Raw genomic sequence first — 18,829 nt, forward strand, 5'->3', positions numbered from 1 at the left:
CTGAATAATATGTAAACAGTACATCAAATTTTTCAAAACACATTAGCATTTCTTTATACTAGAAGACACTGTTGAGAAAATAAAATCTAATGCATAATTTTTACAGACATGAGTCATGATGGAGGACAGAAGAAAAATTTTAGTGTGTATTTCTGTGCATTTTGATAACATGGCAGCATTTACATGTAGCATGTTTATGCATTACATGGAATCAGATTTGCAAAATACATACCATAAAACTCTTCTGGTTCAACTGAAACAGCCTCTTGTTGGACTCAAGTAACACATATCTAAATAAGGCTCTACATATGTCATCAGTGAAAGCGCCCTTAGCCCTTATGACATTATTGCACTCCTATGACAGATGTGAATATTTTACAGTACAAAAAAGCAAAAGGACAGTATCTGGTGTTATCTTCAATAATCTAAAATCTGGATTAAAAAGGAAAAAAACAAACACGAAACGTAAACATTATAGGAAAAAGTTGAAGCTATAAGGTGAGTTTGTGCTTCTCTTTTTCTATTTCCTGATTTGTTGAGCTTCAGAAAATAAAATGCCCCTGTTTTAACACGGGCTGCCATTTACTTTTTATTTATACAGTGAAAAGTTATGTATGAACACAACCACTTTTGCAACAACCCCATATGCATACAGACTGGGGAATGAGATGCTGGAAAGCAGTGCCACAGAAAGGAACCTGAGGGTCCTGGTCAATGGCAAGTTGAATATGAGTCAGCAGTGCCCTGGTAGCCAGGAGGGCCAATCGTGTCCTGGGGGGCATCAGGTAAAGCATCACCAGACGGTCGAGGGAGGGGATTGTCCCGCTCTACTCTGCACTGGGGTGTAGTGAAAATAATAGTAGATACTGCGCTTTTGCTTTTTTGTACTGCCTCGCTCGACTCCTACACAACAGTGATTTCTTTCTGCATTCCAACACACACCCTCTTCTAGCTTACAGCAAGATAGTAGAGGTTTGAAAATTAGTACGAGCCTCGCTCCAGCTTGGTGCTTCCAACAATCACGACACACAGTACTAGAGAGTTTTGAATTCTAATATAGCTGGCAGGGACAAATAGCAATACCAGCCAATCCTAGTGAAATGAAATTGAACATATTGTTTCCATACAAATAACTCATGCAGAGGGCTAGTTTTTGCAATGTTCCATTTGTCTAACCACTCTTGTCTCTCTTGTGAAACAGCTGGCTTATACACTTCTGGCATCTACAAATACCGTGGAAGAAGAGACTGTCAAATTCAAAAGTAAAGTATTTCACAATTTGTAGGGAACTCAGTATTGGTCCCACACTAAATTTAATAACTCACAGACAGAAGAATTCAGAAAGTAAAGTTGACGTTATCAGCTATGGCTTCACCCACCCATGACAGCCCCTATTCTGCTGGCTAGAAATGGTCACGCGCAGACAGCTACCTCAGAAACAATTGTTAGAGGAATTAATGAACCAACAAAAGGCACAAGATCAATAGTCAGAACAGCTTCCTCTGCTAGTCTCCTCCTGTTGTTTCTCACTGGCTAGGTTAAAACAAAGAGGATGTCAATATTTTGAAATGAAGCATACAAAAAAATCCATCAACACACCATCCCCTAAGTGTTCTCAGTTGGTCTCAGAAAGAGAGACTGTAGAATGTGCTGCACATAGTTCTTTTTGGGATAAAGGTCAGTGATGGAAGAAGATGAAGGAGATGGATAAAAGTACGTTCAAAAGCCGTTATTGATGCTATACAATTTACAAACAAAAAAGCCCCCATACTTTAACTGATCACATCTTTTCACTAGGCCAACATAAAAGAAAAAACAGGACAATGAGGAATAGAACTGGAAAGAATATAAGTGGGAAGCATGTTCTGCCTTTCCACTTACTCCAACTTTCCAAACTTTTTAGTAATTGTGCTTACATACACTCTCTTTGTCTACATAAAGTCCTTTAAATTCAGGAGTATCTTCATTATTTCCTTTTCTTTTTCTTCCTTTGTATGGATGGACTAGATAATCTAAGCTTTTAGACTTGCAGTATCAGCCACAGAGCCAGAACAGAGTTATAACCAGTGGCAATGGATTGTGTTTGGATGCTTGCTCTGATGAAAGCATTGTGAATATTTGCTCCCTTGTCTTGTTTGTGCTTCCAGTTCATCACAGCATGAATCACAACCCCAATCCTAGGATCAAACATAATAAACTGACCACAAAACCAGCTACTGACGTCATGGCAGAGAAATCTAAATATCATCTATTTCTCTAGAAATAAAGAGAACAAACAACTTGATTTTTGAACACTCTAGTCAAATGCTGAAAATTTCACACCACCATTCCTAAACCAGCTCTGAACCAAAGGCACTTGTAAGATTATAATCTTAACTCAAATTCCTGGATCAAATGTTTGAATCTAAACCAGAAAACTCTCCATTAATATCCTGGAAAATGTACGGTAGGAAAGATATATGTTCCTGGTCCAGGCAATCCAGTGTGTGTTTTTATTTAGATTCATTGCATCATAATATGCTGCATTACAAATCTTTATAAATAAACTCTTATTGCACCCTTATATTTATGAGTACAATATTAACCTTTGTCCAGTAACGTTTGATCATTTTTGCATTGTTCATATAAATCAAACAGGAAAAGATGACTACTGGAGGGGGGATAAGACATTGTTCTGATCAGCCAGCTTCATAAACAAACAGATCTAGGAGGAGCATTACCAAAGATAAAGTTCAGCTCGGCCTCTGACCAGCTCCCCTGAAATCTAATTGGATATGCATTTTCCGTCTTTCCTGCAGGCCTGTGTCAGATCAGGAGGCACTGCTGACTCTATTATTGAGTCAAAGAAGTTAATTTACTCCAGAACAATTTAGCACCTCATCCTGCGACTCCCAAAGTAAGTGCCATAACACTCCCTGAACTTCCATCTTTCATGGGGTCCAAGTAACATTACTGGCATCTTGGTCCTTCATAACTGCATCTCCCTCAAAAATCAGGGGTTTTTTGCTTCCCAGAAATTAATTCTGCAGTTGCTTCCCTCTTACCAGAGACCCATGGCTCCATGTCTTCTGCATGCGAATACAACAGTCATACCAGTTTGCTTCACCTCAAGCCATTTTCTAGTTGAATGGTACTTGTAAGCAGTGTAGTATTAGCCTTAAAGAGATCTGCTTAACATGCACAGATGGGGTCATGCACTTAAACACTTAAACTTAACACTGACTCAATCTATGGCACAATCAAGAACAGAACAAGCAACCACTGGGGCTTTCTACAGTAGGAGGGTTTGAAAATGACGGTGGACTCAAGTCACTCCATCTTTTTAATATAAATATTCACTAATACTTCAGAAAGTTTCTTGGTACTTTGATTATTCTATCTAACCTTCCTCAATGTCAGTAGTATTATATTAGCAATCAAATTTCTTTCTGTTAAAATCATTCAATCCCTCTAATTTTCCTAGGATTTCATAGATCATAACATGCTTTATTCTGGTTTACCATAGTTGAATTTCTCTAATTGAATATGCACAAAAGCTGAAACCTAGCTAGAATGAAAAGATTTGCAAACAGTAATTCACAAAACTAAGAAAGCCAAAAAGCAACTTGTTTCATGAGCAGTTAAACTAATGAATTTGATAAATCTGCATCTTTTACCCAAGATATCATCATAATAACTTTCATTCTTTCTTTTCTCTGATATCCCCAAAAGACAATATTTGCTGTAGCTGGCACTGTTAGCACATGGTTAGAACAACCAAAGCAGAATCTATCAAGGACAAAGTTCAAACTGTATTCCACCTCAGCAGCGATATTATGGTTCATTCCTATAGCCTGACAAAGATTTTTATGAAAACTGTAGGAACTTATTTATTTCAGGGATTTCTACTTCTCTGCCAAAGGTGGATGCAATCTTCTGTGAGAAATGATTTTCTCACGGAACTTCAAGACTGTTTTACTAAGGTTCAACATAAATATCCTAACATCACTGCTGACATTGAAATTTAATCAAGAAAATGGTCACAGCATATGCAGATTGCATAATTCACAGAGATGATTAGTACAGAAAACCTGCACTTCTCACTTATATGCAAAAAATAGATTTTTCTTTTGTTTTAAAAAAATTAGCAAAATGTATTATTAATGGAAAATGACACTTTCAAGGTTTTCTGTTAGGTACTATGTATTTAAGAAATTAACTGGTACTAACACAGAAAATTATATTCAGTGATGAAAGAATTAATGCTTTGCTGAAAATCAAATCATTGTAAAAATCCACTTCCTGCACATAGTAAACCAAATATTTTTGAGAATTGTCTTATCCTGTGAGGTAAAGAGTACCTTCCTACTAACACAGAAATCAACAGAAACTTCTATTGAAGTTTTGAGTACCACGGAAAATAAAGCCCCTGACCATTCACAAGGAGCTGTGATTTATTTCATATATCTGATTGCCAATTAATCAGTTCCACATCTACAACTCTAAGGACCAAATGTCAAATAAAATTATCTACCTAGCCAGCTACCAAGATTAATTATTAAATTAATTAAAAATTATTATTCAGAAATTATTTTCCAAGACCAAATCCAAATATCTGAAAGACTGTTCAGAAGAACAACTCAAACAATAAGTTCTTATCAGTGGTATTCCTATTGCATAAATGCTATTTGCATTAGCCATTTAAATAGAATTCCAACAAGCAAAATACACTAAAGCAGTCACAAATGATTAACAGCTAACACATCAGTTTCACCTCAGGCTGTGAACTCAGCACTAAAATGAAGCTTATAATCCCATGAGCCCATTCAGTTATAAACTGCAGGTGGCAAATCAGGTGACTACCAGCTACAGTCCCCATGTGTAAAAAAATCAATACCTGAGAAGGTTTTCTCTGCCTCCTTTGGCAGCAATTTACCAGGGCAAACAAAACACATGTGTTAGTGTTAAAATGTAAGGATGAAGGGCTGTAACAGACCAATGACCTTTAGACCAAATCCAGGCTCTTCGCTGCAGTTTAATCAGAAAGCTTGATATGCTTTGCATACAGATGAGGACAAAGAAATCTAAGACAGGCATAGCATAAACTTGGGAAGAAAATAACTGCGAACTTACATTAGTGACCTATTTTCTGAAACCAGCTTATCTTATATTGGATTTATGTCCTGCTAAGGATATCCGAATTCCTCAGGACTGAGATAGCTCCCTCACAGGGACAGCTTGTATCACCCAGTGCTGCACAGAACTGTGTTCTGTCATGCCCAGCACTAGACAGACAACATAGTGTGTGTTAGCTTAAGATGCTGTCATGGAGGCACAAATAAACTGGTTCAATCCCAGCAGCTTCACTTCATTAATACTAAAGATCATTGTGACACTAATTGATGCTGAGCTTGATCTATTTATCAAGTCTTTTACAAGCAGGAGCTGAAGAATTAAAGCTACTTCGTCATTCATAGAGAGTGAGCAACAACTGCTTAATATTTTGAAGGGATCTTCCTATTGTTTCACAATATACCTTAATTGTATAATGCAATCAATCATAATTCATCACCATAGTTCTCCAGTATTACTTTTACAGCAGTTTTATTCTAATGAGGATTTTTAATAAGAAGATATGCTCTCTTTTATCCATAAGAAAAATAACAATAAACTGTTAATCATGATACAAAGTATATCTCTTGGCACTGACAATGACTCTTGCTTAAGATGAAGCATTTTCATCAGTGAGCTAGTTGTTATGCATTACCAGCATGTGTGCAGTAGCCTAGCGTGACACCAATTTGCATAATTTCTCTCCTCTAACAGGCTTCAAAAATAATAATAGGCATATGAGATAGAATCCATTAATTTTAAACTTCCTTCAGTAGCTATCTTCATGGAGCAGTTATCAAAAGAACCTTTAAAGAATTAAGTTTAATAAATTAGAAATGTATTATTTGGGTTACGCTATCTGGGCCTATAGCCATCTAAGTTGAGCTCTGTAACAAAGACCAAGGCAAATCCACGAGCAATTGGCTTGACATCTTCCAGCTGAAAAGACTGACAAAAGGTTGCAGCACAATGCCAATATCCACTGCTGTTCACAGTGAATTACTGGACTTGAAAATCAGTTAGGGTTTTGGGGGTACACATAGGTAGAAAAGACAGAAAATGATATATACAGAAGCTGCTCAGAGCTGTTATACCTGTGTATGTTATCTAATAACCCCTTAACATACAGGGAGTAACAAAACCAACTTTTTTTTCTTGCTGATCTGAACCCCAAACAGATCTTACCATTTGTTAATATTTAAGGAAAGCAGAAAGATCCATGTGTTAGCAAACTGATATAACCACTGATGGACTTTTTCTTATCTTCTTGGCTTATGCATTTATATATTGTGACTTGAATAGCAAATAATATTGCTGCAGTATTCTGATTCTCTCAGATATCCATCCGTAAAAAGTGTGGCTTTGTAATTTCGAAGACTAATTTAGACCTTGGTCCACTTTACTACACATTCTGATATACAGTCTTCAATAAGAAAGATCTGATTTGTCTTTGTCACACAAGGGAAGATGCCTCAAAGTCTACACAATTGACATTTAGGTCTAAAGTCTACTAATACAAAAACACATCACCAAAATACTCAGCTATCCCATTAAGTGAAAAGGTACTAGCACCCCAGGAGAAACAGCAGATGCCAATATGGACAAGAGCAAAAATTGTCAGAGCTTGCTCCTGCCAGATATTTCACACTGAGAAGCACTAATCAATTTCAACTCCTACTGACTCAGGGGATTTGAAGGAGGTTAACACCTCCAAGAGCTGTGATCTTGAAGAGAGAACAATTTAATAACAACAAAATTGCCCATGAACTTTCACAATAGAATTTAAACACAGAATAAAGTACCAAACTGGCCTTTTTTCCCCGATTAACTTTTGGGCTGCTGCAGAAACTTAAGAGAATGCCTGAACTTAATTTACAAAGAGAAAATATGACAGGTAAGAATGCTGTATCATGCACTGAGTTACTGCGACCTAGAACAACCAGCCTTTAGCAGTTCATTAGCAACTATTTAGTTTTCTTTTATACATATTACTCAGTTTATGGAACAGCTCTGGGTTCAATACTGTCGGCTTTCAAAATCTGAAAGAGGAAACATTTTGTGATACCACTTGAAAAACCAGAAATGGATAATATAGTTGTATGTCACCACAAGCAGCACTGAGGTATCAGCTAAGGTAAAGTAAAAGTAAATTAGATTGTACAGACAATACGAAACAGGATCTACTGTGCTATGTTTGCATCGCATTTTTAACAACGCTGTACCTTCAGCCATTATGTTCTATCACTTCATACGGCAATGGGTCATTTCTCTTCAGTAAGGATACCCTCTGCAAATAGCCCGAGATCCTAACTCTGTTTAAGCAGAGAGTACCTGCTAAAAGAGTGAAGTTTGAAGCAGAATAAAAGCACGATGAGCAAAACAGAAACTGGCATTATCCACTCAAGAAAGCTATTTTTATATGGTATGCATGATGTGGTATAATTAGGATGCTCCTTTTACTTGATAGCATTATAAATAGAGTCTGCATTTCGAATACAATCCTAGGAGTTTGGAGAACTCAAGAGACAGTCTTGACTATAATTCACTTCCTGTACTGCAGAAATCATGTTTTATAAAGGCTTTAGGTTCTCTGTTTACAAATTGGACAAACTAGTACCTTTCAACAGTAATATCTTGTATTGAAATGTGTCTCCTACACAGACATCCCAAGCTACAAGTCTAAACATTACAGCACTGTTCCATTGCAAGAGCCCTCACAGAAGCCTCATGAGCTGTCCCAAGATAACAGTGCAGAAGCAGCCCCCTGGTTTGCTGTCTGTAAGTGTCCCTGGAAGCTCAGAGTACGTGCCTTTCAGTTTCTCTTGTGTGGACTAGCTCAGCCAGCCACAGAGGTTTGCTGACAGCCTGTTCTCCAGTGCCTTGAAATGCTCTCAGCTCCACAACAAGGCCATTTTTAAAGACGTGTGAGGTGAAATAGATATATGCACAGACTTAACAGGGTTTCTGAAAACCCTTTTACTTCACCTATTACAAGGAACATAAATAAACAGTTAAACCAACAGACATCTTGTCTCAGCTTCCTGACATCTCAAACACTTTCACCTTCTAACTGACTATAACCAGGAGTCCCCCAGTCTCTTCTTTCAAGCTTGTGCCATTTACTCTGAAACACATTTGCTCTTCTTTGCTAAGTCACTCCTCCTGATCTCTGCAGAATGCATCCTTTTTGTGAAAACAGATGCTGATTTTCTTTCAAAATGGCTGATACGAATCCCTCCTTTAATCTTCTGGCCTGCCTTGTTAGGTCCTCTTCAAACACACTATGTGATCAAAACCTCCCACTGAAGTCTAGCCTCCCAGTTTAAGTTTAAAGTTTGATAATTGGCTTGTCACGCTGAGTATTCAATCCTTTATTTAATGCCACTCACTCATCACAATTAAATTTTTCCTCTTTGTTAGCTTTTGGCAGGTGTAAAGTTTATTTCAACCTATCTCCAAAAATGGAAGTAAAACAGACAAGGCAAATACAACCCCATACAAAGTCATGCTTGCAGTCTGACAGATTAACACAAAAAACTTCCCAATATCAAACAGAAATTATATACTGTACACAGATTCCCTGAATTGTCCCAAGTGTTGATATACTTTTACTATACGCACATTTCTGTAAACAGACTTTCTCCCATAACTACTACTCACACAATGGAAGGTTTGTTACCTAGCTCAGAAAAGCAGTGGTTGCCTCAAAAAGATACTCACTTGAGGGTGTTCCAGCAAAAAAACAAGATATTGTACTGCTTCTTTGGAAATTGCCATATCTGATTTATATCCTTGTGGTATCAATTGTACAAAGGTAATTTTCTATAATGAATTATTTATTTCTTGTTGTAGTAGACATCTGAGATAGTCATAAATATTTAAATGTTCAGTTAATTCACTAATGAAAACTGAACTAATTCTAAAATTAGATGTTATCTCAGAGGCATGCTGACCTAACAGTCCATTCAACTTTTACATTAGTGAAGGCAACCACCATATGGGAAGCAACTAACAGGAGATGGAAGAAACCTGATCCTGAAAGACGGTATAGGAACAGGCTAAGGTATCAAGACAGAATATTTTTGTGCCTACTCCAGAAAAATTATCTCACTTTTCTCTAACTCTGGTTTCCCAATTTGTAAAACATGTGATAACATCCTTCACTCATACTCCTTTGCAATCCCCGGGCTTCTCACTAGCATTCCAGAGAGATTTGTGCTTCAGCAATGGAAATATCTCTCCTTCTTAGACATTGAGTTACTGGCTTGTGTATTGACCTGTGCAACTCCACTATCTTTAGAGCCTCTAAGAAATATTTTGGGCTGCTGGCTGCCTAAAGGTAGTTCAGTACTATCTATGGATTGCAAGAGACTATGGGCACAAAATCCTTCAAGTTAGTTGTCTGTATTGATATCATCCCTCACCTAAACCAGATCAACATAAATGGCTAATAAAAGGATTCATTTACTGCACCCACAATAAGATCACAATAATGCAGTTTATCAAGGTTTGCGAAATCAAAAGAGAACAGAATTAAAAAAAAAAAAGTCTACATCCATCTAGATTCAGATCAGCCTTGAAAGGTCTTTTTTCTAATAAACTCACAGCTCTTTTTCAGCTCATATACCCCTCACAGAAGGGAATCCTACTCTGGCAACCATTTTTGCTTCATAATCCATCCCTATCTCTGAGGCAATTCACCTTTGTCTGAACCCCTAAAACACAAACTACTAGTCATTTGTCTAAGAAGGAAGTAACCTGTTTCTCCATCAAACTACTGCTTTCCACCTTCTGGAGAGGTTGACTGCTCCTGTGAAGAGTCTCACCTGCCCTGTAACACACTTTATTATTCACATTTTGCACAACTTTTCACAACCTGTTAGTCCACTGGGAAGCATAACATTAACTGGAAAATGGTCAAACCTCAGAAAAAAATCCTCTCTAAATGTTAACATTTAGTTTTTCATAATTTGTTATGTTGTAAGCTAACAACCATCCTTTAAAAGCAGACACATAAATGGGATCAAGACGTGTCTCATTTAACTGGGCCTTTTAACAGAAGCTGTGTGTGACAATAATGAACATTGCTGCAGTTAGATACTGGTTTAGCATGCAATCTTATTTTTGAAGGATGCTGTAACAAAGCATTGCCAAGGTAAGACTATAGATCCCTTGCCTAATTCAGTCTAGAACACAGGGTAAACACTATGCTCATGAGTTTGGAAGCAAAGGTACTATTGCAAACACTAGGAAATAACATTACAGACTATGCACAATGCTTTCCTCTCATCACAGTTGAGGAAGGTCATCCAGAGAGAGGTCACAGAGTAAGACGAATGGTTTCAAAGTGCAAATTCATGTATCTTAGCTTCCAGAGGAAAAAAAACAACCCATCTTACAGAGACAGGTTAGTGAAAGCCATGTTCTGTTGGACTTGTTCTCTAAGCAAAAACTCTCTCTTTCAAGGACCTCAAACCTACAGTGACATCAGAAAGTATTCACAGGCCTCCTGGACTCCAAGAAGAAAAAAGGAGGAGAAAAAATGAGGAGTTGTAAACCACAGTTCATTCTGTACTTTCAACTATTGATTTGTACTGAAAAAGGAAGAAAAAATCTCTCAGATGCCAGTCAGATTCTGAAGCAGTTGATGTATTTGCTAAATCTGATGTAGAAAGGAAGTACAGCACAGGAAGTGCACTGTAATGTCACAAAATCAGAAGCTATATGGTGCTCTATGTAAAAATGAAACCCTTTAGAGGTTTGAGTTTCACAACATGTATAAAGAAAACACTTTAAAAATGCAGCTGTCAAAAGACGAAGAGACAATCATGCAAGTTTAATAGTTAAATAGGTCCCTGATAAAGATCTTAAGGAAAATACTGCAAAATCCAGAATTAGTCCTTGACAAGGCAATTAGATTGTGTCAGCAACTGAAGTCATCCATGCCACAATGACTCCTGTCTTGAGTGGGCTGTACTCTGACATAATGAGCATGTTCAGGAATCCAAAACATTAGGAGAAAACAGACCTGCAGCAGACAGGAATGTGAACTCTGATTCAGGCAAGATCAGCACGTAAAACTGTTTATCAACTGCAACAACCTGCCGAGAATAATTCCCAGCACACACAGCACAGTGGATTACGTGATTTTGCAAAAGCTTGCGATACCAGGGCATTTACCTCTCTTGGGAGCTGCATTTAAGCAGAAGCTATCACTCTTGGTCCCCATCCGAGCCATCCTATAGCCATGCTGCTGTCTGAGCATGTACCCCATTCATCCAGACCCAAGCACCAACCATGGACTTGATCTCCTCAATAGACCTTGAGTCTGCCTTCTTGCTACAGACTCACCTGGCAGTCATTGGACTGTTAGCCAACTCTGGCTGCCATCCCTGGGCCTGCCCCCCTGCCTGGCTGGCGTCCTGCCAGGATGCCCCACACTCAGTGTGGCCACTGGCCCTGCTGCCTCGCTGGCACTGTGGCTCCCGGCTCACCTGCCCTCACAGGGAAGCCCAGTCCTCGCTGCAGTCCCTAGTCCCTACTGGTACTTTACCCAAGCCTTTTTTTGGCCAGCCTCCCTCAGATCATGCAAAAACTTGCACATTTTTCAAACCAAAGAGTAGTGAGATGTACAGATCTACAGACCCTTTAGTGCATATCAAGACACAAAACCAGTGAGATCAAACAGCCCTATTAACACATGAGCCAGATAAATTTTTCTCATGGTCACTATTTTCATCTTCTTAAAGGAAGACAATTGAAGGTTTGTGTGCTACAGCATTGCCTGGTAATAACTGTCGGGGTTCACAGACTCTTAGACTAAACTTTAAAGTCTATATCTTACTTTAGATACTGTTTATATAAAAAATGTACATTGAAATCAAAAGCAATGTGGTGTGGAACTTGTAAGGCAAACATTTTCAGGTAAGCAAACTCCTTTTTGTATTTTCTTTTTTCTTTTTCTTTTCTTTCTTCACAGAGAATAAACAAGCATTTGAGGCCATAAGGACATCTTGTTCTTAGTTTAGTAATTATTAAGATAACCAATATTTAATTACACAAAACCCCACACTGAAAAGCAGAACCCGGTTTCAGGGCCTGCTTTTAAAATTCCTCTCTTCCAAAACCTATTTTCAAATTTAATTATTTTCTTCCTTCTATTAAATAAACAGCTCCTGCAAAATTCTGGCAATTTACTATGTATTGTTTAACAAAATTAGTCTTTGCTACAAATTATAAAATTATTCTGATTTGTATTTGTTGTCTCTGGAGTTCATGAAAGCATAAGACTAAGTCTGAACCATAACAAAGAATTCTTCCAGCTACTGAAATATTCATACTCATTTGTCATCAAGCCTTTAATAAGGAGGAATATAGCCTTTTCACTTCTGTTCAGTAAAGGACCAGCAAAGACCTTTCCTTCATTTAATTCTGAATGTCTCCTGAACCAATCCTAATAATTTTCCTTTCCTGTACAAAAGTACAGGAGATATTTCAAATTTACTTAGAAAGATGACTCCATATTTCAGGCAGACAAATAAGGTTTATATACTTGCACCATCCAAAATTTACAGAAATTTTCACCATTAGAACTTCACACTACTACAAAGCTTTCTGCATCTTTCCAGATGTACCACTGTTAAGTCTCAGAAAAATCAGATTAAATAAAGAATGAAAACTACACCATAGGTTACCTGACAACAATTAAAAATTGAGTATAATAGATTTCTCTTAGTAGTAGCATTATGTTCATGACATTCCTTACAAAAAATAGTCCCAGCAGCAGCAATTCATGCAACTTCTAGTGACTATGACACTGGTGTGACTTCAAGTAGTGCATGGAGTGCTGCCACAATGATATACAGACAGAAACATAAGTATGTAATTTTTCCATTAATTTTCTGACCCTTAATTATTTAATTTAGGACAGGCAGCTTATATATCTGTAACTGACTGCATTCAGAATAGAGAGGAAAGCATGACAAAAGAGCAGATTTTTCAGAGGAAAACACTAAACTTACTCTCCAACCCACTTTAAAAGTACTATGAGCCTGTGGGTAACTGTGGGAACACATGACAACACCACAATGATCGTGGTCCCTCTTATGAAAGACTGTGAACATGGAGACAGTAACCAAGTGGGTGATGAAAAGAAAGAGAAAGGTGAAAGCTCCAGGAATGGTACCTTACTGTCAGAGCTTGCTACTGGAGTGGGGAGGGGTGTGGAAGATAGAAATAGGCCTGTTTCAAAAGTATAGCATGACTTTTTACAGCTCTAGAAACACTTGTGTGCAGTGAATTCCTTCCCTCTGTGCCTCTTGAGTGACAACAGTAATTAAGGCAAACACCACCTCCAGAGCCCCAACAAGTAAAAACAAAAAAAATCATTTATTGACCCTCGAAGCACTGCGGTGTTGATTGCTGGCTCCAGCTGCTTCAGCAGGTCCTGAAGGTCCTCTACTGCCAGCTTCCTGACTTTCAAACACTTCATTTGCAAGCCTCACACTGCTTTACTGGGCAGTGCTGACTGCTGGCTCTCAGTCCCAGGGGGTTTCCAGTTTCACTTTCGTTTAAGATTATGCTACCTTTTTCCTGCCTCACGTGCTTGTTACCAGAGCTTCTGTCACTGCTCCCTGAGCAGCTGCTTGTAGTCCTTCCTTCCCATGTGGCTAACATTCCTTTATCCATTCAGCTCATGGTAAAATGCACCTAAGAGTAGAACAGAAACTGGTGCAATACTCAGGTTTGAGCACGCATTAGCAGCAGATTAATCAGATGTCAGACCGAGCTGATATTGCCAATCATAAGAGAAAGACTAATTCTCTCCAGAGAACTCTCTGAAAACTGGAACCTACTAGTATTTGGCAGCTACAGCCACCTCATGATTTTGCACTTCAGGAACACCTTGCCAGGAATCAGGAGGAATGATGCAGCATGTGGAGGCAAATACAAAGAAACCTTAAGATAGCTCTACCAAGAATCATACCTTGAGAAAGTGGCACCACTGCAGCCCTCTTGTCCACAGTATATCCAAAATGATGTTTTCTCCCTTTTAGTTCTCGTGGGGCTAATCAGATTGCAAAGAATGTGCCCCTGGACACAGACTTTTACACCTGGAAAGACCATCCTAATTTACGAAGGGGGAAGTGGGGTGTGCGTTCATCAACACAACTGTTTACAGCTGAAAGCACATTATCTGATGTAACAAGTACTCTAAATTGCATTCTTTGGTGTTTCTTGTACATGTTTCATTCTCAGTCTTTTAGTCTGTTACAAAGAGCACTCACCTTCCAACTCAGACAGCGGATGAATTTTCTATTCCAAAGGCCTTTTAGTGGATTGGTCAAAAAAAAGGTGTTCATTTCACAGCAGCCAGTTTGCTGCTATGAGGGAATGTGAAACATTTTCTCAGCAGTGCCTCTGAATCCTGTGAAGCTCTCAGCTGTGCAACCTTAAGCCATCAGAAATCACCATGCCACCACCTTTTGCCCAGCTATTAAACCAGCTGGTTTCTCTGTATTACAACATATATTATTAGTCAGTTGACATAGTCCTTCATTCTTGAAACTGGAAAGAGGCCAAACTATCACTAGTGAGAAGCAACTTAGCCTACTAACATGAGTCACCAACATATTCCTTTAGTTTATTGTTAGTTGACTTCTGCAGAGCCTCCAAACCTTCTGCCAGCATATAAATTTCTTCTGTACCTATGAAACAAACACCTGAAAGGGAGCTGCACTCACATCACCTTCCTATATATTATCAGATGTTAAACTTGAGTCACTCTAACACCAGTCCTTTCTCTGCATTTGATGACAATATATATAATTTTCAATACAGCAATCAGTTTAGTTTTATAATAATTTTTCACTGAAACAGTGCCTTGCCACAAAACGTGAGGCATCATATCAGGTATATCTTATAAGCAAATTCCTTACCTTTCAGCACATTCAAAATGTGCGTTACAAAAGAATGTAAGACCAACAGCTGAAAAATATCCTTCTAATTAAACTAATGGGGGATTTTCCCTATAAATATAGTTTAAATGATTTTTTAAGACTTTTCCAAAAGCACAAAAGATAAGCCATTTTTAAATACTCTAAGTTTTTGAAGATGCACTATTTTTCCTTGAATTCATTTTTAATCATGGAAAAAATTTTGAATTATGTAATATCTACAGTATTTATCTCATAATCTCTCCTGGCTTGCCTCTCAGAACCATTAATTCAATGCTCCACCTGCTGCAGTTGCTCATACTGCAAGTGACATTTATGTTAGGTTTGTTTCCTCAGAAGAAAATGTATTAGAAAAGGTAGTCTGACAGGTCTTTGTATCCATTTCACAGGCTACACACAAATTTTAAAGATCATCCATGTTACTATTCACAGAATGATGAGAGAACAAGTGAAGACAACATGATGTGCACCAAACATGCCCTCTTCCTTCAAATGAGGTGGAATTAATCACATCTATCATTCATCCCTCCAGTAGGTCTAAAATACAGTGTAAAAAATATACAAGGAGACATGAAAACTGCCATCCCACTCTACATCTTTTACAAAGCCTCCTACGTCACGCACTCAGACTGAGTTTATTCCCCATATATCCAGGAAAATTATCAACAGCAATATTGCATTCTTTCAATATCAGAAATAAGGCTTTTAATTTATTTCTTTTTCAGAACACATTTTATAGCAATTCGGTAGAGCAAATAGAATGGTGTAACAAACAGCTCAGTGACAAGTTGTATGGATGTACCACAACATAACAGCATAGTCCCATGGCAGAGAGGAGGTCAGTGAACACTAGTTACATCCAGAATGTCCAGCTAACATATTCAGAAATCAGAAACCTGAAGGAACCTGAAGGGAACAGCTTCTGCTCTCTCTATACCTCCAGGTTTTGCTGGCTAATCCTACAGTATTAAAAAGTATGCAATAACAGGGACAGGGAACTTTCCAATAATTTCTCCTTTTTCTAAATAAAAAAATCACCTGTGCTGAAGAACAGCTGTTTTCAATGGTTTTTAAAGCAAATGCCTCAGTAAGGTGACAGATCCTGCAAAACATGTGGTGAGCTGCTAATCATTTGCAAGCAAATAATTTTCTACCACCTGCCAGAGTCTTGGTATGTTCAGAGGACTGACCCTCAGGCCTTCTTAACCCTACAGGTAACCTTTTCTCTGAAAATCATTGTACCACACTAAGCTATTCTCCATTTCCGTTTTCTCTCTGTTTATCGTAAGGAAAGATCTGCAAGAGAGAAGAGTTACTGAAACCTCCTGTCCTGCCTGTCTTTCAGGCCCAAATTAACCACCCTTCTACCCCTCAGTTCATGCTAAGCTGGACAACAGAGGATAGCAGAAGTAGGAAAACTATGGAAGAGATGAGAACTGTCAACAGCATCGGTCACCAAAGAATAACAGAACAAATTATTCTTACAGCTGGACTATCATGAACCATTTCCCTCTTTCTGTGACATTTACACAATGCCTAAGCTGAAGGTAGAAGTAGCAGAGAACACTGTCATGAACCAGGAAACTCTCCACCAGGCAGATTTCAGTAAAATTCTGCTTGCGCAGGAAAATATTTATGAAACAATGGATGGGATTTTGCTTTTTTCCAAGCAGTAGTCAAATGTAAAGACAAGGTTCCTTTTGGGATCAGCATCACTCTTCTAGTTCTATGCCTACCCAGGAAATCATAAAGACCAGAGACAGCGCTCTTTCAAACTGTTTTAAGCAGCACTTTGTTGTTTCAGATTTCAATGCCAGGAACAAATGTTCCCTGAATATTTCTATATTTTCCTTTATTATCCACAAAAAAGTGCCAGAGATGCCTCTACCTTCTGATATCTAAATAAGAGCCCAGCCTATTTTTATATACAGCACACCATTTCCATATGAATCTCAAATCTCTATTAAGCGTCCACCTTACAGCTGTACTTAAGCAGCCCACAGTAAAAAAAGCGCCCTCTTCCTCTGCAGGATACCTCCTGCACTGTAGAATATTATAAAGTCTTTACCAAAACATTTACAGTATTCTTTTTATTACTGACACAGAGTCCTGCTAAAAATCTGTTCTGCAAAAAACTTCTCTCTCCTGAAAGCCATAGGTAGAAAACAGAACCCCTGGAACAAGATGCAGGACTGCAGTTAAAAAGTTTTATTTGAGACTTGCACACCTGAGTCCAAGAAAGAGGAAAGGCTGGGAAGGCAGCAAAGATAAGGCACAATTGCATACCTACGAGTTCAGTACAGCCTCTATTGTGAAGCTGGAACTGCATCAAGGACAGAATAGAGGTTGACTTGGTACTATGACAAACTGATATACTTGGGGCTTAGGGCAGCCTTACCAGAGTAGGTACCACAACACTCCACAAGATCTTCCACCTAGTCCCAAAACATTTATATATTTTCAAGTCACAACGCATTTTGGAGAAGAAACTGTGGCATATAGTACAGATCAATGTGCACTCTATAGCTATATCTATCTTACAAAGACAGCTTTGTCAAGGACACGGGCATCTGCTGGCTAATAGGAGTCAAATCTTTTATACACATGGATAACTGCGTATCTCTGCAAAAAATGTGCTAATCTAACTATATTTTGTCTTGCAAGGGTGAAGATCACCTTAGCGCGACAGTGCCAACTGTCTTGTCATTAGCTCCATTATCACAACGACTTAAAAAGAGTTACTCTTGTTACTACACACACATACACATAAGAACCCCCGCAAGAACTTCTGGGGTTTTTTAAAGAGCTAACACGTACAATATGTAAATCCTTAGCTGGAACCTGTTACCTTCAGTATTAATATTTTCAGTGAACTGATTTTTCTTTTTAAAATTTTGGATACTGAAATCCCCGGGTTTCATTTCACAATAGGTTGACACTGACAGAGCCATGAATCCTGATGAGAAAGAGAGCTACCATTTTATTTTTTTGGCAAAGAACCCAAGCAGGAAAAAGTATACCATGAGTCAATTCTTCAGACAGGAGTTATAATGAAAGCAGTACAGGCTGCACTCCTCACAATCCATTCTTTCTTATAATATGAAGGTAGTAAAAGCTTATTCCTCCTCCAATACTGTAGGCACTGCATCACATCATAACCATCAAGACTACAAACTCGTAACTCGAGACTAACAGCTTTTAAGGTATGCTTTATAACAATCACTCTTTTGAAAGAAGCCAACAAGTAAGGCCTGTAGAAACCAAGCACCAAATTTTCTTTCTGAAATGAGACTGAAAATGAGACTAAAAAATATACCTAAGAATTTTACCAGTCACAGGGATTTGTATTTCATCATCCCATGCACCGCTCAGTTCAAAAGTCACTCTCTAGCCAGTAGTTCCTGCACCGCAGTAGAAGCAGAAATGGCTGAACAAGCCCACAATCACCAGGGCAGTTCAACCCTTAGGCAATGTCCGTGAATGGAATTAACACCTGTAGTGCAACCTGTCAAATACAGCTGTGCTATTACAAATGTATGAAGACCCCACTGCAAAATAACAACAGTCAGTAATTGTTATTTTTAATTACATGTTCTCAGTAACTTTCTTTCACAGTATTCCTGGCATTAAGATGAAATCAGGAGTCAGCTATTTTGCCTAGCTCAATAGCTTAATTTCATTACTTGAGAAAGAAAAAAAGGTTAAGAAATACAGCTCCAAGCAACTAGCTGACCATCTGTAAGACAATTGTGACATGTTAGCAGAATGAGACAAGGATTTGT

At 38.2% G+C, this 18,829-nt stretch overlaps 1 protein-coding gene across 12 annotated transcripts in view; it reads right to left on the reverse strand.

The window, feature by feature from the left end:
- Positions 1–18,829, reverse strand: part of MYO3B (myosin IIIB) — a 202,899-nt gene that overhangs the window by 177,058 nt on the left and 7,012 nt on the right. The window lies entirely within an intron of this gene.

The sequence above is a fragment of the Neopelma chrysocephalum genome, unplaced genomic scaffold, assembly GCF_003984885.1.
Source record: "Neopelma chrysocephalum unplaced genomic scaffold, ASM398488v2 Primary Assembly neopelma1_44, whole genome shotgun sequence".
Taxonomy (NCBI): domain Eukaryota; kingdom Metazoa; phylum Chordata; class Aves; order Passeriformes; family Pipridae; genus Neopelma; species Neopelma chrysocephalum.